The sequence below is a fragment of the Cavia porcellus genome, unplaced genomic scaffold, assembly GCF_034190915.1.
Source record: "Cavia porcellus strain 051 isolate PalLab524CR breed Dunkin Hartley unplaced genomic scaffold, mCavPor4.1 scaffold_12, whole genome shotgun sequence".
Classification (NCBI taxonomy): domain Eukaryota; kingdom Metazoa; phylum Chordata; class Mammalia; order Rodentia; family Caviidae; genus Cavia; species Cavia porcellus.
Window position 1 is genome coordinate 34,899,453 of NW_026947495.1, and position 25,695 is coordinate 34,925,147.

A 25,695-nucleotide genomic window follows, 5' to 3' on the forward strand; every position below is an offset into this window, starting at 1 on the left:
CTTGTGAAAGTCACTGCATTTGCTCAAAGAGCCATAGTAGGACAATTTTAAGGCACAACAGTTGGTGTGCTCAAATAGTTAAATATCAAATGAGTCTGACTGAGGAGCCTCACACGAAACCCAGATGTGAGAATAGACATGCTCTGATTCCAGAGGCAGATCAACAGGGTGGAGAAAAAGCTATCAGGATCATCGGAAAGATAGCGAAAGCCTTCCAGTTGAGGAGATAGAATGCTACAGTTACATGTCGGGCAAGTTTACATGGACTCTGCATTTGTCCAGATCTTTAGTTTGATATTGATTTTGTATTCCTGCATCATTTGATTTTACTTACTAATTACTACCTCAGAAGTAATTTTCTGTCCTTTGTAATTATTTCTAGACTGAAGAATGAATGACACGACACAGGTTTTGACTACCGTATGCACAGCCACATGATGAGTCAGTTTAAACAGAAATTTATGCTTCGCTGTTATCTGACCAGCCAACCAGTTATCACGTGTGTGTTGAGTGGCTCAAACAAGTAGTCAGAAAACGGTGGCCCACTGGCCAAAGGTGACCTGGTGACTGTAAGGCCCATGAACCAAGGTCAGTGATTACATTTTTAAATGTTTGGAAAAAAATTAAAATCGATATCATTTAGTGACACAAACCTTAAAATTAAGACTCTGGTGTTTGTAAGCAGAGGCTTATTAGTATCAGCACATGCATTTTATTTGCTGCCTATGAATATTTTTGCATTGTAATATCAGAGTGGCATAATTGCCTCAAAGATTACAGAGCCTGAAAAAAATTTGTAGCCATGGCCTGGAATTTTGAAAGAAAGAAAGAAAGAAAGAAAGAAAGAAAGAGAAAAGAAAAGAAAAGAAAAGAAAGAAAGAAAAAGGGACAGCTAATATCTACAGTTAGAAACAAAAATAAAAGAAATTCTGCCTGTCAGGGGCTTCCAGGCTAGTGCTCTAACAAGAGTGAGCCCCAAATGTGGGGTAAGACAAAAGAGAAATCCATATACCAAACAGGAACAATCTGGAGTATATCTAGGATTAATGGATATTAATGAATATCCATGAAAGGTGTACAATGCATTGATATCTATTTGGAAGTATACTTGTTGGTTTTCCAGACAAAAAATGTCTTTTTTAATTTCTCTGTCAATATTTTTTGGTTATGTTTGGTAGAGGTTTTTTTTTTTTTTTTTTTTTTTTTTTTTTTTTTTTTTTTTAACACTTTCATGGATTAAAGTAATGAGTTAAAGAGATAGTTAAACATGTGTTGACAATATCAGACAATTTTGTTTCCACTGTGGTGTTGAAAAAATCTTTTCATATTAACATTAATGGAAACTGGTAGCAATGGGAAGCTGTGTGTGTTTGTGTGTGTGTGTGTGTGTGTGTGTGTGTGTGTGTGTGTGTGTACCAGGGATTAAACTCATGACATCATGCTTGCTAAGCAGGCACTTACACTGCTGAGTAAACCCCTGGCCCATGGAAAACTTTTTTGATCCAGTTCAGACCATGTCAGATAGAGTATTTTGAATCAAAACTGGGTCTAATCAATAATGATGACAATAACAAGTACATCAATAGTTCAGATCATATCATCCCTATTGGTATTGATACTTAACTTGGACAGCCAACACAAACAGTGTTTCAAAACATAGACATTTTTTTTTAAAGATCCTGGTATAGAACAGTAGTTAGAGAAGTAGCCTTTAGAGTCTCAGAGACATGGATTCTAGACCTTATTTCTTTCCTGCTTGCCATATGATTATAGCAAATAACTCCCTTAAAAACAATTCTTTTTTCTCTAATAAGAAGACAGCAAATCATTTCTGTTTTATGAGACTGTTGGGATACAAGCACACAAGGTGATTAACAGAATGTCTGATTTGTAGTCACAGTATACATTACCATTGATATTAACGAAACTTGCCATTTTAAAAACAGGGCAGAGATGCAAATGTAATATAAATAATACTAATATCCTCCAACACCCCAACAATTTCCTGCTTAGAGTTCAATAATCTGTATTTTTCTAAAATTGGATTGATATATACCATCTAACTGTGTTTTAAGTATACAGATTTTGTAGTTATATTCTAATTTTGGGGGGTATAAGAAACCTTAATAATACATATGGAAACTCGAATGAAAAACAAGAATAAACAAACATCTCTTAGCTTATGGAAATGACTAAATTCCTTAGGGATGATCAAATCATGAAATATTTCAGCAAATATATGAAACCACCATGCTTCACAATGAAACTTATTTTAGGTAAATATGACAAATATATAATCTGAGTAGAATAATTGCAAGTGTCCATGATAAGCTAACATTTCAGAAAATAAAATTTTTGTGGTTAATGTATAATTAATATAAGACAAAGCTACAGGAATATATTCAATACTGTCTCCTAATTAAAACCAGAAATAGCCTTTCAGTATATTATAACGGTGCTTCCTTTCAGTTCAAATTATAAGTTCGTTTTACTTTTTCACGAGAGTTCTGTTTTCAAAGTGCCTGCTTTTATTCTACCTTAGATATAAGCCCCAATGTTTTACAGATATAAGCTAAGAAGTCTTATTGAGAGGAGAGAAACATTTAGAATAATAGAAGTTGTTACACGCACAGTAACAAATGAAATACATCTTCTGTAAATAACTCCCACCAGAAATCTTATATTTCCAGGCTTCTATGCATATACCTTCATATAACAACTTTTGTGTTCGTAAAACATTCACTGAAGGCAGCTCTGCAGTTTTATAGAAAAACAATGTGCCAGGGATGCAAGAATCTTGCCAGTTCTGTGAAAAATGACACCAATTAAAGCTTAAATTGCTTGTTTTCTCATAAGGTACATATTTTCATAACTTTGAAATCAAATAATTGCTGCTTTTATATTAAATACAATAAAACAAAAAGGATGCTAGTTTAGAGGAACTGCTACAAGCATTTTAATATAATTTTCCCACCATTTAAAGTCACAAAATATGGAAAACAAGTCAAGTATGCAAAGTTCCAAGGAGATAGAGAAACTCCTTCAGATTATTACATCATTTGTCTTTTGTGTCAGGAAATGTGTATATGATTTCATTGTTTGATTAAATGCCAAAAAAGGCACATTGGTCTTATCTAACTGATTACAGATTTTATTCATATGAAAAAGTATTTGTTAATGCTTTATCATTAGGAGACTTTTTTGTTTTTTCAAAACTCTAAACATTCATTTCCAAAAAATATAATCTTATGAAGTCCCAGAGTTTATTTCTTTATTTTGCAACACTACATGATACTCAAGTTTCCCATACTGAAATCTAGTCCCCAGTGATTTTGTATCTGCAAACTGAGCAAACATTTTCTTTATGACTGGGAGGAGTGAGTGTGTGTGTGTGTGTGTGTGTGTGTGTGTGTGTATTCAAAGTCTAAACTATACCAATTTTCAAAAACATTAGGGAAAAGAGTTTTAGTGTGTGGAGTTACCAAAAAGAAAACAAAAGGTTTTGATATATGACTTAAGGGCATTGCTAATCAAACGAAAAGAACAATTTGAAATCTAAATCTAATGTTTTAGGTGATATGTTTCATTGTAGTGTTTTTGTATGATGATTCTTTTACATACATGTATAAACCTTTTAGTAAGAAAATTAATTCAAATTTTCATAGGCAACAGAAAAGTCTAATTAGTAAGCTTATTACATTTGCAAAAAACCTGTACAGTAGAAAAATGATGTCCCACTGATGCTTTCCTTTGTATTTGGGATGCCTGAGTGACAGCTAGGCTTTGAGGATAGGGTCATACCGTGTGCTTTCTATGGTATAAACTAGCTGTCTGTGTTAATAATAAGCTTGTGCTGAAGCCAATTTGAGGAAACATCAAGGGATTCCAAGGTCATTTGCCAATGGCCTGGCCTCCATTAACTTCTTCAGTAAAAGTCCCAATGATCCTTATTTTGGCCTTGAGTGTGGGTTATCAAAATCATCCCTCTTAATATTTCCACGCAAATAGCTTGTTTCCTTAAATAGTCATTATGTTCAGTGGGGACAGTTTCTGAAAGCTGTTCAGTTCAGTAGAAAAATGCATGTGGAAAAGTCTGTTATTTTAACATATATCTATATTTGGCAAAAGGAGAGTATAAAAATGCTTTGGATATTTAATTAGAAGACATTAAAGACAGATAAATGCTCCTCTTGTCATGAAGAGCACAAAGTAATTTTAAAAAATGAGATATCTAAGATTTTGGGACTGTCACCTAAAAGGCAAGAAAAGTGTAGTAAGCCATTACGCTATACTCACATACATATCATAATTTTTCCAAATAGCTCTCAATTGCTTAATATAGTAAATTAAAACTTTGATGTTAATCCTCTGAGTTTCCCCTTTTACCATAGGTTTTTGGAGAAGTTCTTCCCTGCTCATAGGAAGTTGTTATTTACATGCAAATTTGTAAACAAAGAAGCACATTAATGAAGAGGGCTTGGCAGCGACTGGTGAGAAAGGCTAAAGAGAAATAGATCTTATTTATTGTGTTATTTAAACCTGAGTTACATTACACCATCTTACATTTAAGAGGCAGCCTGCTAATGCAAGCAAGGGTGTCTCCTGCAAGGAGACAAAGATTAATGCCATGTGTACCGATGATGCTCCACCACAACTCAGAACTCTGTGGCGCCATGACGCCCCTGTTTTATGTGGTGGTTTGCCAAGAGAAAATTACTTAAACCAATTGTGAATGCATTCCTTTTTTTACTTTTTATACAACCACATTTATGTAAGTAAATAGTATAATGAATATTTTTGAAATGATCCATCATTTTGAATTCACCTACTTTGTATAAAATGTAATGTGCAGCTTTTTCTCTTGCAAGAAAGACTTTCACATGGGAATGTTCAATTTTTCCTCCTATGAAAAAGATTTCTCAGAGACAACCAACCACAACTGGAATAGATTCTTTTAAACATATTGTAATGTGAGAATTTTTTTCAGCTGGAGGGTGTTTTATTCTTTAAATTGAAAGCCGTTGTTCCTCAGAACTAGTATGACATTGTAATGCATGATGTGCTAGTTACTCTTTATAAGCAGAAATTGATATGCTTAAAATATATATTGAATATTGAAATGTTATGTGACATTTGAAGCTGCTTTAGTTTTTCAAGTTTGTTCACTCCATAAGTGAAGTTACCTGTTGCACATACATGCAGGGAAAAAAAAGAGTATAGAAGATTGTACATTAGAAATCTTATCTTTTTTTCTAGAGTCAGCCTAACTTGTCGATTAAAGATGATGAATTTAACAACAATAAGTTCAGGACAATAATATATGTATCATAAAACCATCATTTCTCACATTCAACAATTAGTCCAATTTATTCGTGAAAAGTACAAAAAGACAGTGAGTGTTGAAACTGAAACTTACTTCATTTCTCCTCAGGGAGTGGTTTCTTCCAAAACAGAACTGAGATCATTTATAGGCAGTTTTGGTGAAGCAGTTTTCTGGATTTTTTTCATTATATTTTTCCAAGGCGTAATTCAGTTTTCTCATCCAATGGAAATGGGCATACATGTAAAAGTTAATAGAGACATTTCTTAAGTAAGCACTTTGCCTATTGTGATTTTTAGTAAATGTGTTAAAAATAATACATCAACATGTGGAGGAGAATTTAGTTTCTAATGCTTACTGCGTCTGAGCCGAACAACATCTTATTTCTCCTTTGCTTCTTTCAAGTGAATGTTCTTTGTACACTCATTTTCTTATCAGTAGAATCAATAATACTATACAATGTACAGGGTTGTTTTAAGGATTACATGCTTTTTATTTGAAAGATCTAGCAAGTGTTTAGCATACAGTGGGCGCCTCCTATTCTTTTCTCTCATTTTCTTCTCCACCATTATTCACCATTGTTCTAGATATGTGAAGGATGGCTGAATGCATAGGGAAAACATACATCCTTCTAAACTATATACAGATTCAGAAAGGTAGAGGCAAGGAGAAATTTTTAAGGTAAAAAGAAGAAGTCTCCATCAGCTAATTCTATGACCCTTAGCCACAGCGATTAGAGATGCCCTTGTTGAAGAACATTTGTACAGGTTGCAGTGTCTTTGTGTTGACTGGTTCTGGAAGTCCTTTGTGATAGTTACAATCAGGTGGTTATGATGAGACTCTCTTTTCATAACTTCCTGGTCTTATTTATTTGTTGTTGGGGTTGGTATAAAGGATTCCATTTTTGTTTTGAAAACTTTTGAGGTCTTTTGTGTTCACTATTTTGTCATAGAGACTAATAATGAATTAATTAGTTTTTCAGTAATATGTAAAGGGTGTCATGTGTGCTGATGATTTAAGAGACACAGATAAGGATTTTAACCTTTAATTTCTTAGTTTTTAATCTATTTTTCCTTCCATGACCATTATAGTTGTTTGATCAATCTTGCATTCCCCTTCATTAGAGATTATACTGGTGGATGCAGCTTCATATGAAAACCCAAAATTGTTGAAAAGATATTTTGAGCATGCTATGTGTTTGGTTTCCAGTGCTAGCCACATTCTTAACACATCAGTTACATCTTCTAAGAAATAAGAAAGTAGTTGATAATATAAGTCAAAAATATACTAAATGCTATGCTATAGAAGCAAATGATGCAGTTTCATTTGTATATTTTCTGTACAATTTCAAACATGCTTTTCACCTCTGAGACATTTTTCCCTCCAGAGATTGTATGGCTTACAAGTCATTGATGTTTAATACAGATCTTCATTAGAAAGACATTTATAAAAGGTTATAAACTATGCCTTCACTAAAGTGTCAAGTATATGTCAGCAATCAAATGCAAGTCAAGAGTGAAAGTAAGTGTCTAGGTTGTACTCTCTGCTTTTATTCAGTTTTTATTTTTTATTAGTACATGTTTAGATCACATGACAATTACATTCCCCATGTAGAGTTGGTGCACATACATAATAAACCTTAATTCTCTTTTTATTTTCTTCTCCTCCCTCCCCAATTCCAGGGTCTCTTGGCATATTTCCTTTTTGCAAAAAAAAAAAAAAAAAAATCTCTTTTTTTTCCCTATTGTGTCTTTTATTCTGGTCCTTAATTATATTTGGGGTTTCTCATAAATAGAAACCATGTGTTATTTAAACTTATGGACCTGATTTATTTCAGTAAATATTATGGTCTGAAGGCACATTCATTTCATTCTTTATGACACAGTAGTATTCCACCGTGTAAAAATGCTGTATTATTTATCCATTCATTAGCTGATGGACATACAGTTTGCCTCCAAGATTTAGCTGGCAATCAATAGAGTTAAGAGATAACCTACAGCATGAAAAAAATGGCCAGATATTTTTAGAGCACAGGATTAATAACTAAACTATTTAAATAACAAAAAAGTTGGAAGTGCAAAATGAAAGACTCAATCAAACAGGGCAATTGTACTATCTTCTATATGCTCTGTACAGATGATTTTGATGAGGTATGGTCAGATAATATGGTGAATGCTTAAATTTAAAAAAATACAGAAAAAGCATGTTGTCCTGAATCCCCCTTTATATCCCTGCATTCTCCTCTTTGCTTCAAACACACTTATCCCACAATTCTTGCCTATTTCTGAAGCAATTCTGGAAATTTCTTTTCATGAATGTCTTTAGTTATGCTATAGTGGCTGCCTCAGTGTTCTAAATAAATTTGAAGCAATTATCTTTATGAGCAGTTTGACTTTGCACAGTGCCAGGGTCTAAATTGGAACAGGGCAGACTATAATGTTACTTGACAGAAAATGCCAATAGTATGTAACAGAGAATTGCCCCTCAGAACATGAAACTGTCCACCTATTTCTCAGACCATTTTCAACATGCATTGCTTTACAACACTCTAATATATCTGTGAATATTCAAAGTTTTCTATAATGTTACTGGATACAAACTGTGCTCCCACAATTCCATCAAGGTCTCAAACACAGTTATTATTAGCTGGTGTTGAATCTTGATTGATTCACATTGTTTCCACAAGGAGAACTAGACGATTGCCACTGACACTCTGGTTATTGGTCTCAGGCTCATAACCATAGACCCACGTTTTCTCTCGCATAGTGACAATGTGTAAAATTTGGAACCTGAAGATGCAAAATTGATCAACTCCAATAAGAATTGTTGTTTGTGATCCATGGTTTATTGCACACTTTAAAACATACCTTTTCTCAATCAATAACAAATTCCAATCAATAACTGATTTCATGAACAAGTTGAAACTTGTCCCACACTGTTGCTGTGGTTCTACACTTGCTTCTTGCTTCTCATACTAAAGATAAAAGGTGTTTTCGGATGGCATTCAGTGGGAGTCTTCATGTGTTTTGATCAGACTTTGTAAATTCTAGGTTTTCATTCAGCTCTAAGACTTAACTCCTCCTCATGTAGTTGATCCTGTGTATTCCCATGCTATAGGTTTTATTTTACCGTAATGAGACTACAAAATCTTTTTTTTTTTTTTTTTTGTCTTTTTCCTTTTTATCGGTACCAGGGATCGAATTCACGACTGCCTGCTTGTAAGGCAGGCGCTTATGCCGCTGAGCTAAATCCCCAGCCCCAAAATCTTTTTTTTTTTTTTTTAATGTGCTGAATTTCTTATTTATCTTGATAGTTCCATTTTCTAGCAAACTGGCTTGTACAGAGTAGGTAAATGGAACCAATTCAGGGAACCAAAAGAAAGATATCACAGTAAACAGTGGATGACCTGAGACAAGGATGTTGAATTCCAGACTCTTGTCACAGTCTTTAATTATCACCTAGTGTTGCAAAATAAGATTTTTTATTGTTCAAACAGTATTTGTAACCATGCCAGATTATCTTAGAACATACAGTGGAATCATACTGATAGGATGGTTTCAGCTGATCCCAACCAGACCTCTGAAACGCAGCACAGTTTATTGGGTGTGAGAGACTTTCAAGTGAGCTCACAATCAATGCTTATTCCCTCTGTCCTTCATGAGGAGTAAACATCTCATGTCAGCCAGAAGTAGCATGGACCTTCACATCGTGAATCAAATTTCTCTTGACCCTAGTGCCATGCTTTGTTCCCAGCGTTTGCCTTTATTTCTCAGCTGCCTGGCAGTTGGGTTACATTTGTGCAAAGAAAAGGTATGCATAGTTGATTCAGGACAAGTATTTCTCTGTAGCTGAAATCTGCATATATAAGCATGCTTGATTTCATAGCCTTTGAAACATTAGCATCTTATTCATAGTGAAATACTACGTAGCTATTTGGAATAGATGACTGTTTGGAGAACGTCTTCAGAAGTTTCATGATTGTGCTATGTGTTTTGTAAACATGAATTTCCCAAGATTTTCAAGGTCATGGATTTGATCTATGACCCTGGTGTCATGACAATTTTGGCAACTTTTCCGGGCATGTTCCTTGGATCTCTCTAGCTACTCGTGAACAACCACTTCAGAGCTGGCTCATCAACTGCGTGCAGTCCTGTCTCTTTCTCGGCAGAGTAAACATTCCGTCAAATAAAAACAGTCTTATGACTAGGGTTTCCTTGGCCAGAGTTAAAATAAAAGCTTTCCTCTCATGTAATTAAGACAGAGACAACTGTAGAGATGTTCAAAATTCTTAAAATGCTCAGTCCTTCCACAGTCCCCATGTACCACACTGGAGCCAAAATAATTGTAATTATGTACTGTAGGTGAAAGGCAAAACAACCAAATCCTTCTTTGTGAAGCCATCAAATCCTCTCACATGTCATATACTTGGTTTTTCTTTCACTTAATACTAAGCATTCCATCATTATCTTTAAACTCTCTATTGATGCTTTACTTTTTATTTAAAGACTTAGAAATGGGCCAAATGAAATCAGTGATTGAGACACTTCCTCCAAAGTCCGATTTCTTTCTTTAGAATGATGGGTCATATTAATAAGATAATTCATTGGTTTACTCATTAGTCAAAGCGTAGTATTTAAGAGTCTGAAGAACCTAGGTTGTAGAATAATAGTATGGCCTTAGTTACTACTTCCAAAATTTTTATGCATGTAATTCAGTGAAAATATTATCCAAGGAGTCTGCATGAACCAACAATTAAATTAGGTTATAAACTAGACTAATATTATCTGTGCATTGTGGAGAAGGTATTGTGAACGTATGAATTTGTATAGAAGAAGCGAGGCGTGTGGGGTGGACAAGTACAATTATTGACCTGTGCCCAGGTCTAGTTATGGACACATAGGATGTGGTAATATAGCCATGGTCTCCAATCTTACTGAGCCTGTAGTTTTGGGATGGACGATTGACAATAACCAGTCTAAAGTAAACATTTGGATTCTGACAGATATTTTAATGAATGAAAACAGAACAATGATGAGAAGAGAGGGGAGACTTTTGGTGTATGAAAAAACTTTCTGGAAAGAACTTTTTGGAAAGAAATCTCAGAAATGACAACTGGAGAAAACCTCATGAGGAAATTGGAAAGCATTCTTCAGAGGAGAAAATACTCAGCACAAAGGTCCTGAGTTGAGAATGTACTTGGACATACTTACTTGAATTATGTTTTGCAGAGGAATTGTTTGTTGACAGCTATATAGTTGTCCCTCATGGGCTATTGCACTTGTCAGGATTAGGGCATAAGGAAGTTATCTCTCTCGAAATGGCTAATTCAGAAGAATTTAGTACAGATAGTATTTATAAAGCTAAAGGCAGTATCTAAGGAAATAATAAGGGTGGGTACAGTCACTAGGGAGAAGAAGCTTTCTGCCAAGCTAGGTCTAAAGTACAAACAAAAGGACAGGTAAAATAAAGTCAGAGAAGGTAGCAAATAGAGCTACCTATGGAGCTGTGATCTGCACCACAACAACACAGTCAATCTTCAGTCATCTGGAAAAGGACAGGGACAGTGCGGGATACAGGCCTTACCTACCTACTCCATTCTAAGTCCTTGATACACTCTGTGGGCAGACACACCCAGACAATGAAGAGCTATGGAGATTTCTTGACACTATCCTCACTGATCATTTCAAAAGACAAAGAGCAGTTTGAGAAGGATGGAGAGTAGCTTTGGAAGGCCAAGAAAGGGCTACACTCAGGTCATCTGTCCTTCCCATGGCCTCTGCAGTGCTCATCGCTGATGCAGTGGGGACACAGAGTTGAGGGTCCTCATGGTAATTCTCCTTGCACTATAGGTAGGACACATGGCATCTAGTGGTCAGGAAATGTGCTTGATTCTTCCTAATGACTCTGATACTAAGAAACTTCAGGGAAGAAGAATAACTCATGAGCATAATATGGAACCCGCTATTTTGTTGTTATTGTTATAGTGGGATTGAACCCAAGACTTTGCATTGAAAGTTCACATGGTTCTTCTGACTCAAACTTCTGGAGTGCAGGAATCCTAGGATTGCACTATCATTCCTGGCAGTTATCTCTACCAGTAGCTATATATTTGTAATTTTTAGGTTTTTAATTTTAGGAAGGAAGGCTTCAAAAACTGAAGCAATTAGAAAATAGTGAAGTGAAAACTTTTTCTAATTTATTGTTTTCATTTGCAATGTACTTGAAATTTTGTCATATAAAACTGGCCTTATTTCCTTCTCAGATTTCATTTTTAATACAGCCCTTGAGGTAATCATGTCCCTTTAGTACAGTGGTGGTGAATCCATATCACACATAATATTGTGTTTTTCTTTTAAGACAAAAGATAGTAATGTAAAGTTGTATTTTCTAATCTAATACTTCAGTGTTCAGGTTTAATTACAGTGTTGGCACTTTGCAATAAATAAATGAGATGAGATTGCAATTTGTCACTCAGTCTCCACAAGGCTCACTGTCACTGTTCCAGCATTTCTCTGATACCAGAAATACATACAAAGCTAGAGTGCATTTGTCTGTCTGGCTGTCATAATGAAGTACCACAGACTGGGTGGTATAAACAATGTAAGCTAATTTGCTTACAGTTTGGGGGCTACAAGTGCAAGGTCAAGGTGCCTTCTGGGATGGTTACTGGTAAAGTATCATTTCTGGGTTTATTAGCAGTTACCTTCTTGCTGTGAACTCAGCTTACCTTTCCTCTGTATGTATACTCAGGAGGGAGAAAAAGAGAAGGAGGAGATGGAGCAGGAGGGAGCTAGAAAGAGAAACACAGAAACAGAAAGAGATACTGAAAGAAAGAAAAGGGAGAGGGAGAAAGAGGAAGAGAGAATGACTCCTTGTTCATTAATTGATCATTGAGCAGCAATAATATGGTCCCTCCTCCTATGCTCCATTCTCTTAGCTTTGTGCAATTACTATTTTTTTTTTTTTTTTTTGTCTTTTTCCTTTTTATCGGTACCAGGGATCGAACTCACGACTGCCTGCTTGCAAGGCAGGCACCTGTGCCGCTGAGCTAAATCCCCAGCCCCTGCAACTTACTATTTCAACCTCTGGCTTTCTGCAAATAATATAGTGGGAAAAGAGGCACGACCTGATACCCTTTCCTATCTGCCTGTCCTTACTCAGTGAACTGATTTTAATTTAGAAGACTAACACTAAATTCTGATGACTTTAATGCATTAAAGAAAATTTAAACTAAAGAATCCAAGTTTCTCTAGTATAAAGATTATAGCAGTTTTTGCCAGCAAGCAGTATCACTATGTTTTAAGAATAGGTCCCCAGTAGTGTCATGAAGTGATTAAAGAGCTAAGAGATCAAAGTCCTGCTTCTGTGTGGTATCAACTTTTATTATACCTAGTATGATAGGATCTTTTTATTTTGGTGTCAGAGGGACACAGCTTCAGTTTGTGCTGTGAGGAAAGGCGAAATTGCCTACCAAAATGTATGGAAGACGCTCAGTTTATCACAGTTGGATGAAGAACAGTAGCACTATGGAAAAAACATAGTAGATAGGTGTGCTGCCTTTAGCCTTCTTGGTAGGCAGTGAAGGCTGGTTTTAACTTGTGTCAATTTCAATGATTATGTCATTTCCCATGGACAATCTTTAGCTACTGCCATTGGTTTCATATTGAGAAGTAATGCACTTGGTCAGTTCTGGTCAGTGATGGAAACCACCTCTAGTATACTACCAGGAAGAGCTGGAACCAAGAGGCTGAACCCTCAGCTTCATCAAATCACTTTTTTTTTTTTTTTGATACCCAGGATTTAACTCACGACCTAGCGCTTGCCAGGCAGGTGTTTATGCCAGTGAGCTAAATCCCTGGCCCCCACTGAATCATTTTAAGTGTCGAGGAAGGCACAATGGAGTTTCACAGACAGTAAAAAACTTAGTCTGAACGCTGTTGTTGTGTAAATTCTATGGCTGCTAGGATGTTGGTTAGTGTCCCAGTAAACATGATAATATGCATTTATTAAAACAGGCATACTTTTGTTGTGCTTAAATACTTAATTTATGAAACACTGGTCAATGTGTACTTTCACAGATTATGAAGTCTTCTCAAGTTTTAAATGTTTTAAAATATTTTTTATGTTTTATGTATAATATGTTTTAAAATATTCGATCAAAACAACCTACACTGTGACTTTATAAAAGTTATCTCATTAAATCTATTCACTGATTGTAAAATTAAAATTAAGAAAGTCAGGTTTCTAAGCTTATGTGATTGCCAAGTGTGAGAATAAGAGCTCGAACCTCTATCTTCTGACAGCATATCATTTTAATTATGTTTGTTCTAAATGTATACAAGATTAGTATACTTAACTAAAAAAAGTCAGAATTTTTATTTTAGGTTTCCTTTTTATGGTGTACATTTTAGATGTACATAATGATTACTTTCATCTTATAGAATTTGTATCTGTATGTGATGTAACCTGATTTCCCCCCACCCTCCTACCCTCCTTCAACCCCTCTCCCCATCCCCGTTTGCTTTTGCTTTGCTCCCATTTTTTCCCTTCTTTTCTCATCATTGTTTTCTTCTCCCTTCCATCCTTTCCCCCCTCTCCCTCTAATTCCCCTTCCCATTATACGATATACATGTTGTCTTTATTTGTGTGTCCAGTATTTCACATCAGAGAAACAATGTGAAATTTACACAGGTGTGTCCAACTTCTTTCACTTAGGGACATGGCCACAAGGTGCATCCTTTACATAGAAATGTCCCAGGCTTATCTTTCTTTATGCCTGAGTAGCACTCCATTGTACATTGAAAAAAGAACACATCTTCTTTGACCAGAGGCCTTTGAGAATTTCATTTCTTTGCCATGTTTATAGTTTTCTGATACTCATATACATAATTTTTCTGCTTGAAAGAAAATAGTTTTCCAAAATATCTGCTTAAGATTTAGCATAGGGTTATAATCTAGTAAAGAAAAAAATCTTAGTTTTATAATATATAGTAGAGAATATTTAAAACAATTATTTTGTTTCCTTCATAGAATTTTCCCTATTTCAAGGTTATAAAAGGATTTTTTGATAGTTCATTTTAAATGATTTAATCTCTTCTTTTAGTCCTCTTTCTATATCTCTCCCTTTTTTAGAACTATTGATCTTTTGTGTTTACCTGCTACTTGGAGTGTGTGGTGTATATTCAGCTTTTTGTTTTATATAGTTTTCCAGGTACTATAAGATAGTTCATCTCTTTCCACATTGATTTGAAGTGGCATTGTTATAAAGTAAAATTTTGTGTATATTAGACATATTTTTTATTTATTCTAACATTTTATTAGTCTACTGGTATTCCTGAAATAGTAGCATATTATTTTAATTGAGAGTCTAGAATACGTGTCAATTGATTGAAAAATCTAATCTATTGTATTGCTTTTCTTTTTCTTTCTTTTTTTTTTTTTTTTTTAAATTTGTTGTATCGGAGATCGAACTCACGACCTTGAGCTTGCTAAGCAGACGCTTATGCTACTGAGGTAAATCCCCAACCCTGTATTGCTTTTCTATGCCAGGTTTTCTTGGATATTCTTTTAATTTTATCTTTTCATATGGATTTTATCAATAGCTTTATCTAGTTCTGTGTCAACTTCCTGTCTCTGAAACAACATACCTACACTAGCTTAAATGAAAGAAAGGTTCATTTTGGTTGGTAACTTCAGAAGTCTCAGCCTGTGGTGACACAGTATAGATACTGGCCTGGGAGGTGGAGGAGGCCTGTTTGCTTCCTGGTGCTCTAGAACGAAAGACAGAGATAGGAAGAAGCTGAAGTCCTGGATCCTGTTCCAGGGGCACCAACTCAGTGACCTCACTTTTCCCTCTAGGCTTCTACTTTCTGGTAGTGCCACAGACTTGTGCCCAACTTTTTAACACATGGGCCTCTAGGGAGGACTTTCAAATCCTAAGAAGTATAAAAGTTCATTTAAGGCAAATTGATATTTTTATGGTGTCAGCATTTCAAGAATAAAGAAAGGTATCTTTCTCCACTTACTCAATTTCATTTTTATTCTTAAGTAGAATTTACAGGAATTACCCATATAGGTCTTGAACTTTTTTTGTGTGTGGGGGTTATACCTAGGAGTATTTTAACTTTTATTTGCATTTTCTTCTTTATTTGTTTTGGCCAGTTATATTCATGCAATATAAATGATAGTGGCAATATTGGATATTGTTTCTTTACATATCAAGTACATTATAAATAAGTACAGTCTTTGAGAATGATAGGTATATTTTTGTTGTCTTAACTTTCTTATATATTTTGTTTTATTGATTTTTATCAGCCAAACTAAATTAATAAATTTGAAGCATAAATATAAAGAAGTAATTGTGCAGAGTTGAAAATTACATAAAGGTCAAAATATAAAAGCAAAACTCCAGTAACAGAATATATATTAAAAGGCTAATATTGAAGCAGTTTTCTAAAGTATCAATGATAAAAAAAAATCACCAACTAAATGAACAGCAACTCAAAAACAAACATAGCCATAGTTTGTAGGAAGAAAACATCTCTTTGGCTGTTAAATACATAAAAAATGCTCCAATAAAAGTCATAGTAAGAGAAATATTAATTCAACTGTATCATAAAACAAATTCTTCACCTACAAATTGAAAAAGAAAAATTTTGTTAAAGTAGCTTTTCATTGAGGCTGTGGGAATATGAAACTAGTGTGACACAATAAAATGCATTTAACTATATCCATTAAAACTAGGAATGAAACATTCCATTATTCTTCAATTTCACTTCTGTTTTTCCTGCAGCTATTCTTGTATGCACGTGACATGATGTTGGTCATTCACTGCTGCATTGTTTGTGATGGCAAAAATGTGGAATCTCTGTGGATGTCTGTCATAATTGTTTATATTAAATGAATAGCTAAATTAATTATAACTATGCAATGGAATACTATGCAAAGCTGAAGAGTAGGAGCAATCTCTGCCTGTATTCATATTGAAAAATGCAAAGTAGACATATTGTCTTTTGCTTAAAGGAGAAAAAGGTGAAGAAAAGTCTAGATGTGTCTGTGTGTGCATAAAAATTTCTCAGGGAATAACAAAAGATTCACAGTGATATTTATGTTCAGGTATAGCAGTGTAGAATTCGACCCAGAGGGACTTAATTAAGAATGCCAATTTTACCCTTTTATAATGGACTTTTAAAATTGTTGAGCTGTGGGAACGAATTGTTTATTCAAAATTAGATTTAAAAAGTCAAATCTATTGTGCTATATTTATTTTTGAGAGCACAGGTTTAGTAAAAAATTAGACTTTTTAACTGGTGGTTCTTTAGCTGTTTTTACTATTTCAGAGCTAAAAACGTAAGTAAAAGGAAAGGTAATTTAGTAGTTGTCACTAAATCTACCTAACAGAAGGTGAGTGAAAAGTCAGGTCATACATTATAAGAAAGTATTCAAAATAAAACGTACAGTTTTCTTCTATTTTTAAGGCTCATTGAAAGACATCTAATAGAATTTGGGCAACATATTTTCCCACTAATTTTAATTTTATGTGAAATATTGTTTTTATACATCTAGATATTTTAGGAAATTCATAAGTGATATTCAAATTTATTTTGTAAAAAATAAACTTACCTGATTTAAGAGAATTTGCCAAAGTTAAGATACTTGCGGTGGGATTCTACACATGTCCTGCAAGGCAAAGTTCCTGTAATGGTAGAGGAAATTCTCAGTTGCCCTATGGCATCCTGGAGCTTGCATTCTTTTGAGAGTAGTAGTCCCTGGACAGCAAATGCCTCCAAAGGACACTGGGCCTGAGGGAACACTACGGGTTCAACAGCAGTTCTGAGGCTTGTTCTGATGTGCTAATCCTGTGACTGCTTCTTGGCTTTGCCCATAACTTTGGCTCTGAGTCTTGGCTTGGGCCTTGGGCCTTGGCTTGGTTAACTCTCTGACTTCTGATTCTGAACGCTGGCTCTGACCCCAGAATAAATACTTGCAGCAACCTTATTAGAACTCCTGGTCTGTGGTTCTGTCCTGGTTTCCTGGCCTTAGGCTTCTTCTCTAATGCCAGCTCACAAACTTGAGTTTTGTTCAGGGCCGTATGGAAAGGAATCTTAGTAAATTGTGAAGAACTATACAAATATAGGAGATTAATAATATTACTTTGCTTCAGTCTTCTGGCAAAGGCAGTAATAGGGAGTGTGAATGGATAATGATAAGGGGAAAAGATACCCAAGCCTTTGATGATAGACATCAAGGCCTGGTTGGAGTGCCTTTACTCTTGCATTCATGTTTAGAAGATTATCTTAATCTGTCTGTAATATATTCATTCAACTGAGCAAAAACATCATTTCCAAAATGTATCTACAACAAACAAAAATATCAACAACAAAAGATATCATTTCCAAAATGTATCTACAACAAAGCCTTCTCTCCTGAGTTTTAGAGTCATACATCTAGCTACCTCCAAACAGACGCCCACAGTCACTGAAACAGTAAGGCAAAGCCTGAACACACATCCTGTTCTTTCTGCAACTCCTGCTTTGCACCAAGTTCCTCCTTCTGTGCTCTCCAGTGAGAGGACTAGTGTCACTCTCCACTGACTGTCCACCAAGTCAAGAGAGAGCTTCAGGCTTGCTTTTCCAACCTTCACCCCTACTAATCATAGCTGTGTTCATCTCCTTTGAGTGTTCTGTCTCTTTTCTATTGCAGTCCAGTATGGCTTTTTTTTTTTTTTTTTTTTTTTTTGAGACAAACTATCACTATAAGCCAAATCTTTTACTTACTGTATAGTTTAGGGTGACTTCAAACTTGCAGCAATCTTCCTGCCTCAGCCTTCTGGAATTACAGTTCTGCACTACCATGCCTGGATCACTTCTTATGTGACAACTGTGTGTTCTGGCTGGTGTTCCTGTTCTCATTCTGCCTCTTTGCTTAAATAAGTCATATTTTGACACACACCCAATTGTATTACTGTTTAGTTGCTAAATCCATCACTTTGACAAGCCATTCTTCCCTTGTCTAGTAGGCTAATGTCTTCTAATTCTTTCCATTTCACTTTGTACAACATCTCCAGGAGTTGCTCCTCAAACTCAACTTTATAGGTTCCCTCTCTGTTCTCTCAGAAATCTTATTTCTGACATCACAAGATCACAGGGCTTATCAGACTCTTTTACCATTGCCATGTTACTAGTCCATTTCATCCAAAGAATACAAAGGAGGATTATATATATATATAAACTATATGTACACAGGCTGATATACACATATATTTGATGTATATATTCATATCAAAATTATTTTTCAAATTACCAATTGAAATCCTTTTCACTTCCTTTTGTTTCAAATAGGTGTACTGAAACAAAAGTTTCTGGGTATAGAGTGTGTTGAAAATCATAAGAGATATTGCACTTGACCAAAAGAAGTTGCAGCTTGGCTTCTGAACTGAAGAAGTTTTAAATCAAGTTTAAGAGTAGAGTTCAATACTCAAAGAACATGAGAGATAAATGTAACACAGACTATATTGGCAACAGACTAGAGCAGAGTGGTCACATTCCACACTGTGGCATGAACTACAGAGATGCTACCAGACTTCTGATTTGACATTTCCTTCATGGTTCTTTGACCTATTTCAGCCTAAAGGTGGTGGCAAAATGATGTTCATCAACTCAAAAATCTCTGCTATGACATACAATAACAATGTGAATGGTAAGAAAATATTCTGTTTAAACAAACCAGATCACTTTTCCATAGAACAGCCAAGCCATGCTGGGCAGAAGGCTCTGAGCCCGGTTATATTAGTAACCAAGAGGTAACTGAAGAAGGCAAATCTAACCAGGCATGGCAAGTCCATGGCTGACATGTGAGCTGGTACATTTCAAATGTGGGCAAATTAATGGCGATCACACTGTGTTTTTCCGTTAACATCAGACTTTAGCTATTTAACAATTATACAACTTTCCTAACATTTACAACTTTCTAAACATGTTTATTTTCTTTTATTCTGCATAATTCCTACTATTAATGAGATGATTTAGGTCATATGTTTTTGCATTTTCTAAGACAAAAAGTAAAAACTTTTCTCCGTGTTTCACCATTAAAATGTTAGTTGAATGTTTTATATCACATTCCAATCTGGAATTTTTATTGTGAACAATAACAGAAAATTTAAGGGTAAAGTTTCCATATCTATTTTTCATATAAGAAAAGCTTCCAAGCCATTTAAACCTGAAAAAATAAGCATCTCATAAATTTGAGTGTATTGTGGTATTAAAAAATAATCGTAGTATTAATGGATAAAATGGAAGGATGGAATGTTGAGTCGTTGCGGGTTACTATGACTACTTACAGATATTCTGCACTTTCTCCTTCTGAGCTGTGGCAGATCTGTAGTATTTCCAGTTTGAATCTATGTAAGGTCACATGATCTACTTTTAAAAATTATGATCAGCAATATTCCAGATAGTGATAATTCTGCTGTCTTGAGTCTGAGTGAGGATAATGACAAAGCAGGAAGATGACTCCAGCTGAGCTACACAGAACCGCTAGATGAAAGGAGAAATAAAGGTTGTTGTTTAAGAAAAACTCATAAACATTTCCAGTGCACACAAATAAAACTGATAGGATTTAGTGCTTATTCATTATCACAGCACAGCTCAACCATTCTGATATGAAGTCCAATCCCCCTGTTTATCTGTGAGTCATATGACACCTAGACAGAACTTTCAGCATGGGCTGTGGCTGCAAATGAGATGACAGACCAAATTCCACAGTCAGTGTCTACTGCGAGGAATATTATATTCTTTCTCTTATTCCAATGTTCTTTAAAAATTTGGATGTATAGTAACAGTAAATCTGAGGTGATACACAGTTTGCACAAATAATAAGTATGCAAATATTACCTTAAATAATAATGGATTGCATGCTGAAATAGTTATTTTCTTTGAAGATTTCTCAATTTCTTCCAAGTAATGGAAGGAAAAAAATTCTCTATTTGGTGTTACTATGTATATAGTATGTGTCTTTAAATTTCTTTTCGTGATTTCTGGGAGCTGGGGATTTAGCTCAGCGGCATAAGCGCCTGCCTTGAAAGCAGGCAGTCGTGAGTTCGATCCCTGGTACCGATAAAAACGAAAAAGCCAAAAAAAAAAAAAAAATTTCTTTTAGTGATTTCTAATATATTCCTATGAAAATCATGAGAAAGAAGTACTCAGGCTTTTTTGCTTTTCATGGATATTAATAAGATTGATTTTCATTGAGGTAAATTTTATAGTTACTTCTTGGGATATAATACTAATTTTTCATTATTATGGTAATATAAATTTTTTTCAAAATATCTTTAAGAACCAAAAGTCAATGTAAACATTAAACAATGGCGAGACAGTTGATGGGTCAATGTGGTAGAAATTTTAGAAGAAATGCACAATGGAATGGACTTTATTGAGAGGCAAGGAAATGACTTACCTCCTCTCTTGATATGATTTAGAAATAACAACGAACTATTCACTTATTTGTTTCCATCGATTTCTGTGAGCAAAACACATTTAAAACATACTGAAGAGAATTTGTTTAATCTCTGAGTGACAATATTGAGTCTGATTGCTAATCCTCAAAGATTGAATATTACATATAAGTAGAGAAAAATTAATGAGAAAAAAGTAGACATTTTACTGACTTTTACTATGATCTCATTTGAATCCTGTGTACATATGCACATTTAATATTTTAAAATACTGCTTTGTACTTGGTTTCCAAAGTATTTGCTATTGATTTTGATCCTTCGTTTGTGATCTGTGATTATGTTCAGTTGACATTTCTTCTTTTTATGTATGATGATAAATTTATTTTGTCTCAGTTAGATAACATCTTCCTTTTAATTAGGTTGGTCAAGGTGAAGAGCAGGTAAACACTTCCTGTTTAGAACGGTAACTGTTACTTTAGGAAAATAGAACAAATGTTTGTGAGCAGAGAAAAAAGAAAAAAAGAGGTTTTTGCTTCCTCACTGACAGTGGTAAATGGTATAACTAAGAAAAATACGTAAGATAGTAGGAGGAACAGGTTTTAACAAAAGGTAGGTGCTGCCTATAAGTTTCAAGAGTGATTTTGTTTCACATAAAAAGGGGATATATGTAGAAAATATTGGGTGATATTTTAGTTTTCACAAAATCTCAAAAAATATAATTATGTAGAATCATGGAAAGTTAACACTATCTACTTTTTGACTTTTTAAAAATTAGATATGTAGCTTTGTTGCAGTTCATTAGATACATATATGTGCTTATCAACTTTATCTTAAGAACACAAACTCCACTAAAGCCAGAGTGGTTTTATAATATTTTTGTATATATAGTCCTATATTTTACTCTAGCTACCTTCCCAGGCAAAGAATACATTATTGGTTCATTGCAATGTTTCCTTTTCCATTTCTTTTTAGCAAATAATATTTTGTGAATACTGTTACATCCAATATTGTTGAAGAAAGGGGACCTGACTACCCTGCAGAATACCTGGTGGAGTGGGGACCCATAGGAAATTTAAAATCTATTAAAACAGATTTTATGTAGTGTTTAAGAGTCAAATGCTAATTGTACTAAAATGATACAGTATTGCTGGGGCTGAGATGTTGTAGTTTCTTTCATTTGTATTTTAGGTAAATATTTTTTGAGAAACTACTGTGTTCTAGATATAGTAGATATAGTGATAAAGAGAGAGCAATATTTTGCTCTCACAGACCTGTATTTATCTTAAAGTTGTAGTTATATAACCATTTAATCAATGAGAGTTAATGATAAATTTCTTTTATGCTTTGTTTTTATAGTTTGTAGGATTTTTTGTTTCAGTTAGGTTTTAACAAATGAGATTTCAAGTGACTTTTTTCTCTCAGAATAGAATACTTAAATATTCTAAAGAACTTATTCTCAAAATATTGCTTGCTCCTAGAAGTATCAGCAACCTGGACCAGGGCTGACTGTTGATGCGAGGTCTGGTTCTGAGTTCTGGCTGCAGGTAGTAGAAAAGTGGAAGAAAGGTAGGTCCAGCTTCCAGTGGTTTCTAAACTGAACTAAGCAAACATTTTAATTATTCCCCAACAGAAATATTAGCTATTCACATGAAGCCATGACAGCTTTTGACCATGTTTTAGTCCTCAGTATAAATTCAGTAGAACTTTTTTCATCTAGAGGGTTAATTTCTGTCGTTTCTTCTAAATATAAATTTCCATTCCTAGACCTATTTACCCAGAATCTTTCCCTGGCTGGCCTTCTTTCTCCTTGATTTCCTTTTGTTGTGCAGAGGACTTTGTGCCTTAGGGAGGTTCTGAACTACAATGAAAGAGGAGGGGTCCTCTGTGGTCTGTTCTGAGACCTACCAAAATGTATCAGACAAGTTTTACTTTCTTAGAGTGCTATATGGTGATTTTTTTATGTGTCTAAGAAATGGAAACATTTTGTCTCATATAAAAAAGAAATATTTTTATACTGTACTCCACTCACAGACCACATCAGAGGTATTCTAAGAATAGAATAGATCAAATATATTTTATGGAAATATAATGAGAAAAGGATGTGTTCCCAAAACTCACTCGGAACAAAGGAATGCAGCGTAGTCAGGAATACTTTAATGCTCCTAACAATTTTCTCATGTGAAAGCCTGAGGAACAGCACTGGTTTGAAGAAATCTCCCACTTCTCCTCGGCCTCCCCCAAACTTGAAATCAGACCTAGGGAATCTATACATTGTGAATAAGAAAATGTATGGGAAAAGTGACTTAGACCATTAACCAAAATGACATTTCTGAAAGAAGAAAACATCAGTATGAAACTTTTTGTCATATTTCATTTCATTGATCATATATTTATTTTATGTATTCCAGAGTACTGAAGCTTAGAAGGAACTGAATTTCTGGGAATTCATATTAGTTTTGTCAGTCTGTGTTTGAGGGAACTAACAGGGAAAGAAAATATATTACAATCATTTGCTTTTATCATGCTCTCTTATCATGTATACAAAGAACAGTAAGACTAAGTACATTTAACATATATCATTTTTAAAAACCAAAGTACTTCAAGGACTGAATGTATCCTTAAATAATAACATTCTTTTCAAAACAACCTACAGTTGTTCAAAAAACTCAATTTCTTCATTTTATTAAACTTATCTAATCAGAATTATATTTTCTTCTTCTCATGCAGTGTAGTGAATTTTAACATATTTGTGTTTTTTTAAACTTTTCTAGTTCTTACACTAATGCATAAGTGTTATTTTCTTTCTTCTGCAAGATTCTGTGTTCCAGTTTAAATATCCATCTGATTTGTCTGCTGGATTCAGTGTTGCTACCAAATGTATATATTGTCTTGCTGAGTTTATTTGGCTTAATTTTTTCACTTCTGAGATATTCTAAATTGGGCAATAATATTCACCCCCCTTTCAACCCTACTTTGCATTTTCTGAAAAAATACATACCTTCTCAATATTTCTGTTTATTTATTGTATATACTACCGTAAATTCTGAAGGGACTACAGAGTCCCCTGAAAGTAAAGTCACCATAATATTTATGCATTAAACACACATATTCATGTACATGTATCTATTTTTTGAAAAGCCCAAAATGCATATGCTATCATGGCCCCCAAGGTAGCAATAACATATGCAGAGAAAATTTATGCAGTTCCAGGCTGTGAACAGGATTTCTAAGAGCTACTTCCAGAAAACATTGCCCCCCCTCCTCATTCTTCAATCTGTCCACTTACTTCCCTCTGAAGACCTCCTTCTCTTTTTAAATTGACTTGTGAGTTGGGTGAGTTAGTGGAATCATTTAGGCTTGCTATTTGGTGACTTCTGTGGGATAATGGAAACATTTTAAGGAAAATATGTGTGCATGTGTGTCTGTGTGTGTGTGTGGGTGGGTGTCCATATGTGACTGTGAGCATGTGTGTGTGTGTGTGTGTGTGTGTGTGTGTGTGTGTGTGAGAGAGAGAGTGTTGCCATTTTTCTCCCTGTAAAGAATCTGCTAGATAGATACATTGCTTACATATAGGGAGTAACTTTATTTTTAAAAAGTCAAGATAGGGTATTCAGGTTGAATTTTTGTCACCTAAAATTCACTTAGTTATTTTCAACTAAGAAAATTCTTAGAAAAATGTAATAATTAAAAGCATATTTAAATTTTTCATGAGATAAATATAAAATTTACTTTTGAAAATTCTTTGAATGAGAAATATATACATATTCTGGAATTCTTACTGGTTTCCTACGTAACAAAAAATGCTGCTGAAGGATTAAAAATGGAAAAAGGCATGTCATTCTCAGTTTTGAATGACATGCATTCAAGATGTTTGTGATGTTGCACTTGAAATATTACACAAATTTAAATATTACTTTCTAGTGTTGAATATCCACATAGTCTATACTTCTTTTGTTTATAAGTTATATCATGGTATTTATATACTTTTTAACATGTTTAGATATAGTTATAATATATAAATAAATAAATTATCAAGTATATTGTGGCAAGATGCTCTATTGAAAAAATATAGGGGAAGTTTCCTTTTTCAAAGAATATAGGGTACATGAGTGGGGGATCATTGTAAAATTTACTAATGTATACAGGTACTCAACTTTTGTCTGCTATGACATAATCATACTAACTGAATGAACTGAGTGACTCAATGAACAAATCAATAAGTAAGTATAAGACAACAATAGTGTCTCAACTGTCTTCATCTCAATTTCCATTCTCTGAATATGTTGCAGTTCATTGGCATTTCTGTAAAACTAATATTATGTAATCTGCATGATAATGTCTAACCAAACTGGAGGAAGAAAACATAAATATTTTGGACATAATTTTCTTACTTTTTTTGGGGGGGTAGTCATGTTCTTACCTCACAAGAAAATTGTAATTAATTAAAGCAATGCAATACACTTTTTCTTTCCTTAGTTTCCTGGTCTCCCTTGCATAATTGTATAGCTGTTGTGTAGTTTAGGGATATAAATATTAAAGTTTTCACTCATTCATTTTATAGTAGGCTTTGTGATACTTGACATAATTATTACAAGTGATTGAGACTTTTACCTTCCCATTTGCTCAATTCGGTCATTAAATGAATTAAATATCTCTCATGTTCGGTTCAGTCTACATAAACATCTGTTTATGCTTGGGGATACAGTGATGAACAAGAAAAAAGAGTATGATAGCAATTTTATTGTAGTTTACGGCTGTGGAACAATCATGGAGGGCAAGAAGGTAATATCTGTAATTATACTACACAATAGGAACTCTTGCAGGAGGATATTCTACTATGCTTACATGTACTAGCAGAGTGGATCTGGCTCTAAGAAAGAATGATTAAGTTGAGAGCTGAAAGATAATTTCATTACAGAAAAGA

The 25,695-nt window shown here is 34.3% G+C and overlaps 1 long non-coding RNA gene across 4 annotated transcripts in view; it reads right to left on the reverse strand.

Moving 5' to 3' along the window:
* Window positions 1–17,175, reverse strand: part of LOC134478281 (uncharacterized) — a 43,510-nt gene extending 26,335 nt beyond the window's left edge. Inside the window, exons 1-3 of one of the 4 annotated variants that reach the window (XR_010050792.1) lie at window positions 16,943–17,175; window positions 5,417–5,537; window positions 2,707–2,806 (exon numbers count right to left, since the gene is read on the reverse strand). This is a non-coding gene — a long non-coding RNA (uncharacterized LOC134478281). Of the gene's footprint in view, window positions 1–2,706; window positions 2,807–5,416; window positions 13,782–16,942 lie in introns of those variants that run through there. The other 3 variants (XR_010050791.1, XR_010050789.1, XR_010050790.1) reach the window with 3 other exon arrangements.
* Window positions 17,176–25,695: the final 8,520 nt, after the last annotated feature.